Consider the following 14,226-nt stretch of genomic DNA (forward strand, 5'->3'; position numbering starts at 1 on the left):
GACCATCTACAAGCCTCAATCAATCAATCAACAAATACATTAAGTGAGAACTATGTGAAAGGAACCATGCTAGGCACTGGGGATAAGAATGAGCCAAACCTTATTTACAATTTGCTTTATTTCTCTTCTAGAGGGATCCCAAACTACAGAGTAGTGCCGTGAATCTTGATGGAAAACAGTTCTTGCTGGAATCTTGAGTGTTTGCCCCCCTAGAAACTCCAAATGTATTACTTTTTTGAGGAGAGGTTATGAGTGTGGAGAACTTTAGAACCATGTGGAAAATGGGACTCAGTGGAGAGAGAGGGAAATTGTGTAGATTCTTTATAGATACTATGAATCCTTTATATGTTTTGCTGTATTGTTTGTGGATATTTTATGTTTTTACATTTTATATGAGGTAAAATAAAGGTTGACGTATGCCTGTTATTTGTAGTGTGTTAGCCTGAATTCTAATGCCAGGATCTGGAGACCCTTTAACCTTAGACATGAACCATATTAGAGATATATTTCAAGATTTTCTTTAGTGTAAACTGTAGATAAGGGCATAAAAAGCTAAAGAGTTATAATTTTGGACCATGCCTGAAATAAAGATTGGTTGATGTAAACCCTTAGTTTGGTACTAGAGGCCACAGTTTATGGGCGTAACATAGACCTACAACATTGTTGTAGTGACTCAGGGAAAAGTAATAAGGTACTCAAGAACAAGAAGTTTCTCATGGGAGAAAGGACTCAGCAGTCCCTGGGGTTGGGATATCCAATCTCACCAGTCAAGCAAAGGCTCCATCTCCAAATAGGTGTTGTCTGATTATGATCATCTGTATTAGGACTAGTCTACACTCTGAAATTGTGTAGAGCCATATAAATAACTCTTAGATTCCATACTACTTATGCATTAACATTTTCTGATGTGTCATTATTTCTTGGGTCTTTAAAGGTTATGCCAGTACATATCATAAATGTTAGAAGTTCCTCTCCAAATGAAAATTCTTTTAATAAAGTTCTGGACGTGGACGGTATTTGACTTCTGAAGATCAGCTTGGCTAAGTTTGAAGAAGTTTATCCTCAGAAATTTTGCTTCAGAGTAATAAACTTATAGCCCAAAGTAAGTCACAAATGACTTCACTGAAGGCACAGGAGAGTTGATACCTATATTGGTAAAGTACAAAAACTGAAGCTATAGATCCATACATCTGCAAAAGAAATTAATAAAAGGGGCAGCTAGTTGGCACAGTGGATAAAGCACTGGTCCTGGAGTCAGGAGGACCTGAGTTCAAATCTGACCTCACACATATAATACTCACTAGCTGTGTGACTCTGGGCAAGTCACTTAACCCCAATTGTCTCATACATACAGACACACACAAAAACAAACAAAAAACAAACAAAAAGAAATGAATAAAGTAAATAATTTTTAAAAGCTGAATATAGCAATAAAAATGATAATAGTTTAAAGTATTTATAGAAATCTTTATATTTTACAGTGGAGAGGTTCTCATTTTACAGATGAGGATACTGAGACCCAGAGAGGTTTAGTAACTTGCCGAGGGTACACAGATAGTGGGATTTGAATCTAGGTCTTCATGACTCCAAATCTAGTGCCCTATAGAGTCGTAAGATATTGTGGTCCCATTTTTGGTTTTAACCAGACTTGCAGCCTTTTTTTTTGTTATTGGTGATTTTCTCTCTGAATTAGGAGACTGTAATTGGTCAAAACCCAAACAAAATAGAAAGAAAAACCTCCCACAATTTCCCCATCCTTTGAAGTCAAATAGCAGAGCATTAGAGCTCATCTGAAGGGCCAAGTTTATGAATGTATATTTTGGCATTGGATTGGGTATAAGTCTGGTTGGTATTTTCACCATGATCCTTTTAGTATGTCACATTCTAAAACAAAAGAAACTGTATCCACAACTAATTGTTCATGTTTTAGATTGAATCTGAATTCTCCACAAGTACCAGTGAACTTTTGAATTCCTTAGAAGTCTTCTAGTTAATGTTAACATTTTGGAAATACACATTGTCCACCACCAAAAGTAAAATATTATTTTAAAAACATAGGTGGAACAGAGATTTCATTATCCTCTATGGTTTTTATTTGGCTATATGGAAAATGTTCCATCCAGCTCAGGAAGAGAATGTGCAAACCTGGCTCTATGCACAAAACTAATGACCTAAAAAGAATGAGCCTAATTTGCATATTTTAAAAAAGTGATTCACATGTGACTGAAAGCAGGAATCTAGGTGCCTTATTATAATCATCTGTGTGTGTGCCTTGCTTGCTGCATAATCCTTTAATTGTCCCATTAATACTCAGGGTTCATTCAATATGATAATGTATCCACAGGCACATGTGGTATATGAGGTCATTTCCACCAGAGTTGTCTTGATTGTCTAAAAACACACAAAGCAACAGTGTTCAGGGTAATAACTTCTAGATACTTTGCTACTGCTGTAGCAAAGACAGACCAAAATATGTTGCAAGTATATGTTGCAAGTATGTAAAATTTTCCTAAAAAGTTGGGACAGTACTGGAAATATTTTTCTAAGAATGTTTATCATATCAAAAGGACAGTGTTGTAGGGCTGGATAGTAGCCTAATGGGTTTAAAGTTCATTCTCATTAATCAACAGTTTATTGAATACTCACTGAAGGCAGAACATTGACTCAGGACCTAAGGTCACCGGCCTTTTGGCTGAGTCCAAGTTTTACAGAATAAATCATTTTATTAAGGGGATTTGTTCTGTGAAGTTTGGAATCAGTCAAAGGGTCACACTTGAGGACCTAAAGGGCCACATATGGCCTCGAGGCCACAGATTCCCTACTCCTGACCTAGGCGGATATGAGAAGGTTAAAAGAAAATAAATAAGATCTGTGTCTTTGATATAGTTATAATTTAATTGAAGAGACAGGAATTTTTTTTAAATGAGTAAGTGATGTCAGGTACATATTCTCCATGAAAACTGCTTAAGCAGCAGATCATAATGGAACAAATGCTGGAGTAAGAAGGCCTGGGTTTCAATTCTGCACCAGATACTTATAAGCAAGTCACCTAACATTTCAATCTCAGTTTTCTCATCTCTAAAATGAGGATAATAAGACACCATAATCCTTACACAGAAAAGCTCTTTGCAGACCTTAAAAACTATATAAAGAGAGTACTATAAAAATGTGATTATTTTGATGACAAGTTTTTGTGTTGAAAAACACTATAATTACTTTTAAATGCTTTAAAAACCACTTTAGGATTAAATTTTAAAAAAACCTTTTGTCATAAAAATGTGCCTTTAGATACAGAAAATAAATTATTTCCTTTTTTTTTATTTCTAGGAAGTATTCCATAGTGGATCAAAATGCTTTGCCTAAAAAAAAGTCATCCTTCATCCAAATATCTTTTGAGACAAACATAGCTTAAGTAACATTTCAGAGTTTACAAAGCACTTCCCTCAGGATAACCTCGTGAGTTATTATAGATAAAGACACTTAGGCCCTCATTTGTTATGCCCAGAGGTTTATAAAGTGAGAGAGCTGGGATTTTAACTCAGGCTTAGTCCAAGTTCAGTGCTCTTTCCACTAAATTATGTTGCCTCTTTAGCACACAAACACATAAAAAAGGGTAAATTAATATTGTGAAAACTGGATGACAGCACAATCATAATTTTTCAGAGTTAAAAAGGACCTTAGTGGCCATTTAGTTTAATCTATACCTGATATTCCCTCTAAAATGTTATCTAGGCTTTGCTTGGAAGAGGGGTTACCCATTTTCTCTCAGACAGTCTGTTTCAATTTTAAATATCTCTAATCAGGAATTTTCTCCCTCATATCAAGCCATGTTTGCCTCTTTTTAACTTCCACTCATTGCTCCTTGTTTTGTTCACCAGGGCCAAGGTATAGCAACTCAAATACTTCTGACAGTGCTTTAAATTGTTAAAGATAGTTGTCTTTTTCCTAAATCTCTCTTTTTCATGAGAAAAAAAAGTCCAGGATCCTCAAACACATATTTATACGGCAAGCACTTAAGGACCTTCCCCACCCTGGTTGCCCTTCTTTGGATACATTGAGCATCCTTCCTAAAATGTGGTGTTCAGAACTCTATGATCAGACTGGCATAGGGTGCAGCAGAATTATTCCCTCTATACTAATGTATCCTTACAGAACTTGCAATCCATTAAAACCCTCAACACTTTTTCAGATAAATTGCCATCTAGCCATACATCCCATATCTTTTACTTGAATGAATGAAAAAAGCATTTAAGGACTTGCTTGTATCAAGCACTATCCTAAGTGCTGGGCATACAAATAGAAAAGTGAGATAGTCCCTATTCTACAGAAGCTTGTACTCTAATTGGTAGAGACAACACATATAGTAGGGTTCAGCTGCAAGACTAACTGAAAAGACCAATGATCTGCCATCTTACTGGAAGGACTGTAGTTTTTTTTCCTTTGCTCATCAAAGCCATTTTTATCCTGTAGGGTGGGGAGTATGGAGGAGGGACCTAGAAGTGCTTGGTCCCATAACCTTTGGAAAGAAGAGAATGAGACTGAGGGTGAGGGTAGAGTGGTACTCCCCCATTGAGGGTGGGAATGTGTAGGTCAGCATCTGTTTGGGAAGGAGAAAAGGGGAAAAGAAGTTGTTATAAAGGTGGTGGGGAGTGGTTATCCTGGTGGGATCTGGGCAAGAGGTTAGCTGAAGTTAGGCAAGGGCTCATATGGTCTGGTGCACTCTGTGCCTTCTTTTAAGGCAAAGGTGGGATCTGGTCAGGGGTCAGTTCAAAGGACTTTCACAACTTGCTTATAATTTTTAACTCAACATAATTTTTTATGACCACTGCTATCTCTATTAAATTTCATCTTGTTTCATCATACTTTAACCTATCAAGTTCTTTGAATATTGTCATTTATATGTTGCCTATCCCTCTCAGCTTTGTGTCATCTAAAATTTTGATAAATTTACTGTCTATGATTTTGTAATTCTGGACGCCTCTTTGAATATACAGAAGTGCATACTAGAAGATGAAGTTCGACTGTCTGGAACAGAATCTTTTGGCTTGTTTTAATTTTTGGAACAAGGAAAGTTTGTGTAATAATAAGATAGTATTAATTTTCTCCCTGCCCTGAAAGAGACTGAGAGGCTCTTTTGAGAGGGAGCGTGTACACTAGGACACAGAGTTAGGAGGAGGGGTCAAGTGCCCAGTTTGACTAAGGAACCAGAGATATGGAGGGAGAATTTTGCTACCAAAGTAGTTGCTGCCGCTATCACGACTGAGGGGCTTAAACTACGTATATAACTTCTGGGGCAGAGAATAGAGAGACTGTAACTACTTAAGGTTGTAGATAATAAATGACCCTTTCTGTGACCCCATCTTGTCTTCACTTTCCCTCTCTCTGCCAGGGAAGAGTTCTTATTCCAATGCTTATTTCTGTCCTTCAAAAATACAGCTAAAATTTTTGTTTAATTAGTTTGAATTCTGGCTAAAGTCTGATTGATCATTACTTTTTAATCTATTTGTTATATTATCTTGAATAGAGGAAGGTAAAAAGAGACAAGGGCAGTGAGGATAAAATACACAGATGATGATGAAAGGGGCAGGTGTTCAAAACTTCTGTTTAAATGTTGAGATTTGATTTTGGCTGGGTACTTAAGTAAATGAGAGACAATATTATTGATATTAATTTTGTATTTTGTGAACTTTCCAAAGGTGAGTAAGTATGGATACAGGTCTTCTGCCCCAGGAGCTAAAAAGAACAATGGATATCTAGTGCAGCTGACTAACATGGCTCGTGATTCTATTGTTTCCCTACATACATTTTCAGAAGACATTCTCCTGGATGGGTGGAGTTGAGGACAGTAAATAGAAAGTTGAGCCCAATGGGAGAAGAAAAGAAGTGGCTAGAATAGGGAAAGCTATGCTAAAATTGTCAAGGTGAGGAGCAGATGGGAGGGAATACCTAGCTTCCTATTCCCTGTATAGGATCAACCCAAACAGGCACTTTGGTTATGCATGGGAATTTTGTCTGGGATAATTTTTTTGTGGGGAGGGGGAAAGTTTTGTTTTATTTTCAGCTTTGAGCTTAAATATTATTTTAATTCTTTCTTATTACTTCTAAGTAGAATTTCCTTTATTATTAAATTTTACTGGGAAATAACTGTACTATAACATTTTAATTTTGATTTTTAAAATTTTGATTTAATTTTAAGGTTAATTACTTTTTCCTTCATAACTTTGAGTTTAGATTTGAATTAAGCTTTAAAATTTGCTTCTTTTAGAGAGGAATAACTTTTCAATTTTTCTTTTTTAACAGTATCTCACTTTTTCCAATTATATGTAAAGAGAGTTTTCAATATTCATTTTTAATAAGATTTTGAGTTCCAAATTTTTTCTCCCTCCCTTCCTTTTCCCCTCCCCAAGATGGTAAGCAATCTGAGAGGTTATACATGTGCAATCATGGAAACATATTTCCAGACTGGTCATGTTGTGAAGAAGAAACAGAATAAAAGAGGAAAGCCACTGAAAACAAAAAACAATGAGTGAAGATAATGTGCTTCAATCAGCATTCACACTCCACAATTCTTTCTCTGGGTGTAGTTGCATGATATTTGAATTGTTTCTTTTTTACTGCTTACAGTATTTTCTCCTTGACCTGGAAGCTCTGGAATTTGACTATAATATTCCTGAGCATTTTCATTTTGGGATCTTTTTCAGGAGGTGATTGGTGGATTCTTTCAATTTCTATTTTATCCTCTGGATGTAAGATATTGGGGCAATTTTGATATGTAATTTATTGAAATGTGATGTCTAGGCTCTTTTTTATCATGCTTTCAGATAGTCCAATAATTCTTAAATAATTTCTCCTCAATCTATTTACCAGGTCAGTTATTTTTCCAATGAGTATTTCACATTGTCTTCTATTTTTTCATTCTTTGTTTTATTTTTTCTTGACATCTGAAGCAGCCATTAGCTTCTACTTGCCCAATTCTAATTCTTAAGGAATTCTTTTCTTCAGTGAGCTTTTGTGCCTCTTTTGCCATTAGGACAATTCTGTTTTTTAAGGTGATATTTTCTTCAGTATTTTTGTGCCTCTTTTACCAAGCTATTAATTCTCTTTTCATAATTTTCTTACATTACTCATTTCTTTGCCTAGTTTTTCCTCTACCAATCTCTTAACTCTTCTAGGAATTCTTTTTTATTTTTTGTTTGGGGTTTAATTAGCATTTTTCTTTGAGGCTTTGCTTGTAGATGTTCTCACATTGTTGTCTTCTTCTAACTTTATGTCTTGATCTTCCTTGCCACTGTAGTAAGTTTTTATTGTCAAGTTCTCTTTTGTTGTTTGCTCTTTTCCTCAGGCTATTTCTTGACTTTGAACTTTATGTTAAAATTTGGCTCTGTTCACCCCTTGTGGTGTCCCAAGCTTCAGGCTTTTTGTGTTATTGTTTTCAGTGCTAGTTCTGGAGTTCTGTAAATTTTTGGTGCTTCCAAGGTACAGTTATCCTGGGAGAGGTATGGTCACTGCTCTCTTAGTCTACACTCTTATCTTTACCCAAGAAGGGCTCCTGCTCTCTTGCAGCCACAAGTACCAGTGTTCCTCTTGGCCCTGAAACTGTGACTTTGTTTTCTTCATTAGTCTTTTAATGTCTTTTTTATGCTTTTTTCTAAGAATGGTTTCTTTTTCTCATTTTCTTTACTCTTTACCTTCTCTTTCTGTCTATTCTACTTTTTAAAAATTCATGTTTTTATGTTTATTTAGGCTTCCTTTATTTTCTGTATTCCTCATGGAATTAAAACTTTTGAGGTACCTATTTTGGATACCCCTTCTAAACAGTTTTTGTTATTGCCTTGTAAATCTCTTCCCTAGGTCCATGCCTTCTAACTCTCCATGTTGTCCTTTAATCTCTGCAGCTAATACTCATTGTAAAGTCTCCATCTCCCTTTATAGGATATCTCTCTTTTCCTATAGGATGATTCATGAGTGATATCCCTTCCCCCAACTGAAATGACATTTATGCTACCTTTGCCCGCTCCCTTTTCTCTTTCTTTCTTTTCCTTTTTTTTTTAAGCAATTGGGGTTAAGTGGCTTGCCCAGGGTCACACAGCTAGTAAGTGTCAAGTGTTTGGTCTGAGGTGAGATTTGAACTCAGGTCCTCCTGACTTCATGACCGGTGCTCTATCCACTACATCACCTAGCTGCCCTTCCCCCTCCCTTTTCAATCCTTCCCTCTGCCTCCTTACCCATTCTCTGGAAAGATGCTTTAGGAGTTAAATTATCTTCATTGCTAGTTTTTTAAAAAAAAATTTGATTAGGGAACATTGCATTTCCCCCTCCTTCTTCTTCCTCCTCCTTTTTATGTGCCCTCCCATTCTGTAATTTAGTCCTCCTTAAAAAATTGATTCGTTTGTAGAGGAAATGTTGTGAGTTTAGTCCACGATGTTTCAGGCCTGCTTCTATAATCACTTCTATTTTATTTCTATTTTAACATTTTGTGTTTTCATAAAGGAATCTCTCAATACCCTCTCTTACTTCTTATTTTGCTGCTGTCTTTCATTGTTGTCTTATTTATTACCCATCTTGAATATCTGTTGTCTAGAGTGTTGTTGGTTTTGGGGTTTTTTGGGGGGGTTAAGTGACTTGCCCAGGGTCACACACCTGGTAAATGTCAATTCTTTGATCTGAGGCTGGATTTGAATTCAGGTCCTCCTGACTTCAGGGCCAGGGTTCTATCCACTAGCTGCCTCCTTAGACTGTTTTAAAAGCAAATAATTTCTTTAGGTCTGCTTTTCTTTTAGGAAATATTTTAAATGCCTCTTTTTTATTGCACATCTTTTTTTCATTTGTGGTTAGGTTCAGAGTTACAGGGAAGGTCACCTTCCGTTGCAGCTTGAGTTCCATTGCTTGTCAGCACACATTATTCTGTAGCCCTCCTACAGTTTCTGTTGGGTGCAGAATAGTTTTGTGGTATTTGAATTGCCTTTCCTTCATATTTAAAGATATTTCTCCTGACCCAGAATTTGTTGTTTGTCAGTTGAATTGTAAATGGAAATTTAACTGCTATGGGTCTTGGAGTCTGCAGTACAGTTTTATTTCCCCCCCCCCCCGAGTGATCTGTGAATTCTTTTGATTGGCACATTTTCCTCTGTGCTTAAAAGTTCTGGGAAATTTTCTTATACTATTTCTTGCACTGGTGTTCAAGATTTTTTGACTTGTCACTTTCTTTTAGGAGACTTATGATCCCTAAGTTATTTCTGCAGATCTTGTCTTTGAGGTCAATATATTCTGACTGTATATAGATCATGTTTTCTTTGAATACTTGATTTCTCCTAGATTATACTTCACTTCTATGTATTTACATTTCTGACAAGTTATCTTCTATTTTGTTTCTTTGCTGAGATTTGTCACATATATAATTCAAGTCTATCTTCTTCTGCCAATCATTTCTTCTTGTAGGCCATACATTTTGCTTTCATAATTCTTATTTCTCTTTTAAACTATTCAGACACATCCTGCTATGGTTCCAAACTCTACTGGTAATCCACTGAGTCTTCTATTTCATCAAGTGTTTATTCATTTTCTTTTGTCTTGTAATATTTATTCATAAAGTGCCTGAGATCTTTTACTTGATCTGGAAGCCATTTTTCTTTCTGAAATTATCTTCTTTGTTAATATATCTGCTTTTGTCTTTAAGTTTTCTTCCTCCTGAGATCTTTGATAATTTCAGTCTTTTTCCCTCTTATTTTCCCCTATTGTTTACTTTTTGACTGTATAATCTTAGATGGCAGTTTCCCTGAGCGCTGGATCTCAAAGAGCCTCAGCCTCCTCTAATGCTTGGCAGTCAGTTCACAGTTCACCAGCCTCAGTCTCTGAAGCTATTGATTTCTCAGGGGACAAAACTGGTCTCAGTTGGATACTTGGCATTTTCCCTCAGGTTTAATGGAGTGCCATAGAGCCACAGATATTCTTTTCCTGTTCCCTCTGTTCCTCAGTTCTCTGACCCAGTGGTTCAGAGTGTTACCATGCTGTTATAGCAGCCTGAGCAAAATTATGTTGTTGGAGTTTAGATCTCTTCAGCATTAGGAGGAGGTGCAGGTTGGGGATCAGGGTGTAGATCCTGCCTGCTCTGTTCCCTCTGTTCTGACTGAGCTCTTTTGTGGCACTACTGCTGCTACTGCTACTTGAGTAAATTTCTACTCTGAATCTCCCACAGCACTGAGAGGAGTGAGTGAGGGCATAGAGTTGAATTCTGCTGACTTCCGTTGTATGTGTGTGGGTTGGCTTGTGCAGTCCAGCGTCTGGGAATGTGGTGCATGGTAGGATAGGGATCTCTGAGTGAGTAGGAGTTAGAGGTGAGGAATTATTTGCTTTCTCTGCTTTTAGTTCATTGACTTTTTACCTTGTTTGTGTCTTGGTGTCCTATATTGAGGGGACAGCTGGAACTGCTTTATCTTTGGTGTATAATTCTATTTTTAGAGTGGTTGGAGATATAGTAAGATTGGACAAAATGTCTAGTATTCCATTTTGTTGGTTATATGAGCTGGAAGTCCTGTACGCATCTTTCTATTCTCATTTAATAATAACCAGAAATATCAAAATTTTCTATAATTCTATTATTCTGTTATTCTATTTCTAATTCTATTATTTTTGGTTTATTTTGGGACTGAAAGGGGTACAGTGAGGTCTTCTACTATTACAATTTTACTTAGTTTTTCTTTTAAGTCTTAAGGTGCAATGTCATTCAGTACATGTATTAAAATTAATTCATTGTCTATGAATGAATGTCTATGAAACAAAGAGGGTAACTATATTTTGATAAAATTACTTTTTAACAAATTTTAACAATTTAAAATTACCTTTATTTTTCTTCCTTGTTTTTTTTTTGCTTTTGCTTTATCTGAAATTATATTTGCTACTCCTGATCTTTTTTTGCATTCAACTGAAGCAAAATAGACTTTGTTCCAATCTATTTTAACTCTGTGATAGTTTTTTCTATTTTAAGTATGTTTGTTATAAACAAGCTATTGTGGTATTTTGCTTTCTAATCCATTCTGCTATAATGGATGAATTAATCACATTCACAATTACAGTAATTAATTTTATCTTTTCCTACATCCTATTCTTTTACACCTTTTTTTCTCTTTGTTTTCATTGCAGGTTTTACTCTTTCCTTCTTTTGAACTTAAAGTCACTATCTCCTTAGCAGCTTACGGTTTGTTTTATGCTTTTTCCCTGAATCTACTCTCTCTATCTTATAATATCTTTTCTCCCTCTTCCTATTTCTTTTTGTTTCCTTATTGATTTGAATATATTCCTCTATAAAATTGTTGTGTGTGGGTGTGTTTATTTATGCATATTTTTTGCCTTCTGTTGGCCAGTTTAGATGAAAGTGAAATTCAGGTGATACCCATTTTCCCCACTTTTTTCAAGTCTGCATATATTTCTACTTGTATACCCTGACTCTGTGAGATTATAAGTTCCTCATCCTTCTTGCCATTTCCTTCTTTGGTTTATCCTCTTCCTTTTTGTTTCATCTTTCAGTACTGTCAAAATAAAACTATTTCTAGGTATAGTGGGAGAAGGGAAGAGAGCCTAGGAAGTTTGATGGACAGTTGAGCAATGGGCCTGGAATCAGGAAGATATAAACTTAGTGCCAAGCCACACTAAAACTTTTGGGACAGCCTATGAAGATTTTGAAATCATCTTTGAACCACTGAGAGCTGATGAAATTATCAAGAGAAATAGCATATAGGAAGAAGAGGCCTAAATTTCTGGGGACATGCATGGCATCTATGGACAGTGGGCATGACTTCATGAAGATCCAGAAAAGGAGACTGATTAGGAACAAAGAGGTAGGAGGAGAACCACGAGCAATGTCATGAAAATCTAGAGAGGAAATAGTATCTAGAAAAAGGATGATCAATAGTGTCAAAGGCTGCAGAAAGTTCAAGAAGAAAGAGACATTCTCTGAAGGATCTTGAAGGTCATGGTAAATGTTATATGGGTCATATGGCATTGGGAAAGGTGGAATGATAAAAAGGTTGTGATCAGATAAAGGAATTTGGGAGTTCATGGCCTTGGAAATGGAACATTTCCAGGTGATGGCAAAATCAAGTGTCTGACCACCTCTCTGTGTAGCTGAGATGGAGTAAGAAATGGGTAGATTGACAAACTGGGAAATGCATTTATTTGAGGGAGTGTGTTGGTGGTAAGACTCCAACACAAGTTTCTCTTGGCTCCAAGTCAAGCACGCTTTTACACTGCCATGCTATGGAAAAGGCAGATTCTTTAGAGATTTTGTGACTTTGGATGCAATTCTATAGATTTTTTTAAACCTTCAGATTTGATATTTTAAACATTAAAATCACTAACAATGTAACTTTTAAAATGTAGATTTCAACTTATATTATGTTCTTTAGAAATTAATATTTTAAGGGGCAGCTAGGTGGCACAGTGGATACAGCACTGGCCCGGAAGTCAGGAGGACCTGAGTTAAAATCCAGCCTCAGGTCAAACATTTGACACTTACTAGCTATGTGACCCTGGGCAAGTCACTTGGCTCCAGTTGCCTAAAAAAAAAATTTATATTTTTACGTGCTAGTCATCATAGAAACTCCTACAGTAGTACACAGCAAGGCAAATTGCATTGTGTATTTCAATGGGCAGGTACCATCATTAAAAATGTTCATTTAACTAAGATAGGACAGATATCCCCATTTTACAAATGAGAAAAAGCTGAAGCGGGTGGGTTTTTTGACCAAAGTAACATAATTAGTCATAAATGATTGAACTGTCAGTCAAGTTCAGGTCTTTCCTATGGAGAAGACTTGAAATGAGTTTTGGAGAATGGATTAAGCAATTGTAACAAATGACAGAGCAGGTAAAACAATTGGGCTCTTATTTTGTTTTTGTTTTGTCCATCAAGGAGAACAAAATTTGGATTAGAAAGGATAGAACAAAATGGGCTAATAAGGACATATCCACTAGGAGCTTCCAGTGAACAAGGCAGAAAGAGCTGTCAATCATCCTTGACCTTTAGGCCCTGTCTGCTCTAGGAGCTCTCTCCCTCTCCCTTCACATGTAGAGTTTCCTTAGCAGCTCATATTTTTCTAGAGTATGGCTTTCCTTTTAAAACCTGTATACTGTCTTTTAGGAGAGAAAGGCAGGAAAGTGACTGGGGCCTCAGGTCACTCACCTGCCTCTGTGGCTACTGACTCATGTTTCTGGAAGTATTTTCCCAGAAATTATTGTTTCTCTATCTCACGTGATCTCTCAACTCTGTTAAATATGTGGCTCAAACTCCCAGTTTGCACTGACAAAAATTTTTTTGCAACATCTCAAGAATATAAATCTTCCCTCCTCCAGATTGTGTCCCTTTCTTTTAAGTTTCCCCTGTATTAAAGTAGGCAGACTTAGTACAGATATGATAGTAATCTGTTCTTAATACCGTTTCAAATCCATAACAGGAAAACTCAAAAAGAATACTTAAAGAGATGATAGGTCTAATGTCAGTCCTTCAGTTTGTTTTCTTTTTCACTCTGTTCTTTGTTGGGATGGGTAAGATGAGGAAGCAGATGAATGTGCAGTTAGTCCAGGAGGATCCTAAGTTAGTCTCATCAAGATTCCGCCTTGTATAATGCCTTATTGACACTAGGAATCTCTGCACTTGCTCCTTTGCAGCACGTGCCCCTACTGCTTATGGATGTTTTTGTTCCAGGCAGAACATGGCCAGTCGAACTATGGCTTGACTCAGGACTGGTAAAGTTCAACATAAGGAGCCAGGTTACAACTCCTCTCAGCCACCAGCAAGTTCTACAGTGGCCACCATTTAAGGTCAAGGCAATCTCTGGAAGGAAGGCTAACTCATCACTTCCCCAAATCAGTGGGAACCAGGAGACATTCCAGAATAAAGTATCCCTGCTCTGTCTAGCCATCAGATCTCCAATCCTTGTAGGCTTCTGGAAGGGACCAGCACTGTTATGTGGAGTTGAAATCTAATGTGACTGAGGAAATGGTAAGGAGTAACTTTATTTTTTAAAGAATTCAAATCATCAAATCTGAAGGGACTAAATCAGAGGGTAATGAAAGAACTGAAAGATGCCATTGTTTAGCTACTGTTGGTGACTTTGGAAAGATCTTGGACAATAGAAGAGGTGCCATGGGATTGGAGTTGTGTTAATGCTGTCCTTATATTCCAAAAGGCAAAGAAAGTAGATGCTGCAAACTATACGCTGGTGAAGCTGG

This window comes from Phascolarctos cinereus, unplaced genomic scaffold, assembly GCF_003287225.1.
Source record: "Phascolarctos cinereus isolate Bilbo 61053 unplaced genomic scaffold, phaCin_HiC Scaffold_726;HRSCAF=1367, whole genome shotgun sequence".
Classification (NCBI taxonomy): domain Eukaryota; kingdom Metazoa; phylum Chordata; class Mammalia; order Diprotodontia; family Phascolarctidae; genus Phascolarctos; species Phascolarctos cinereus.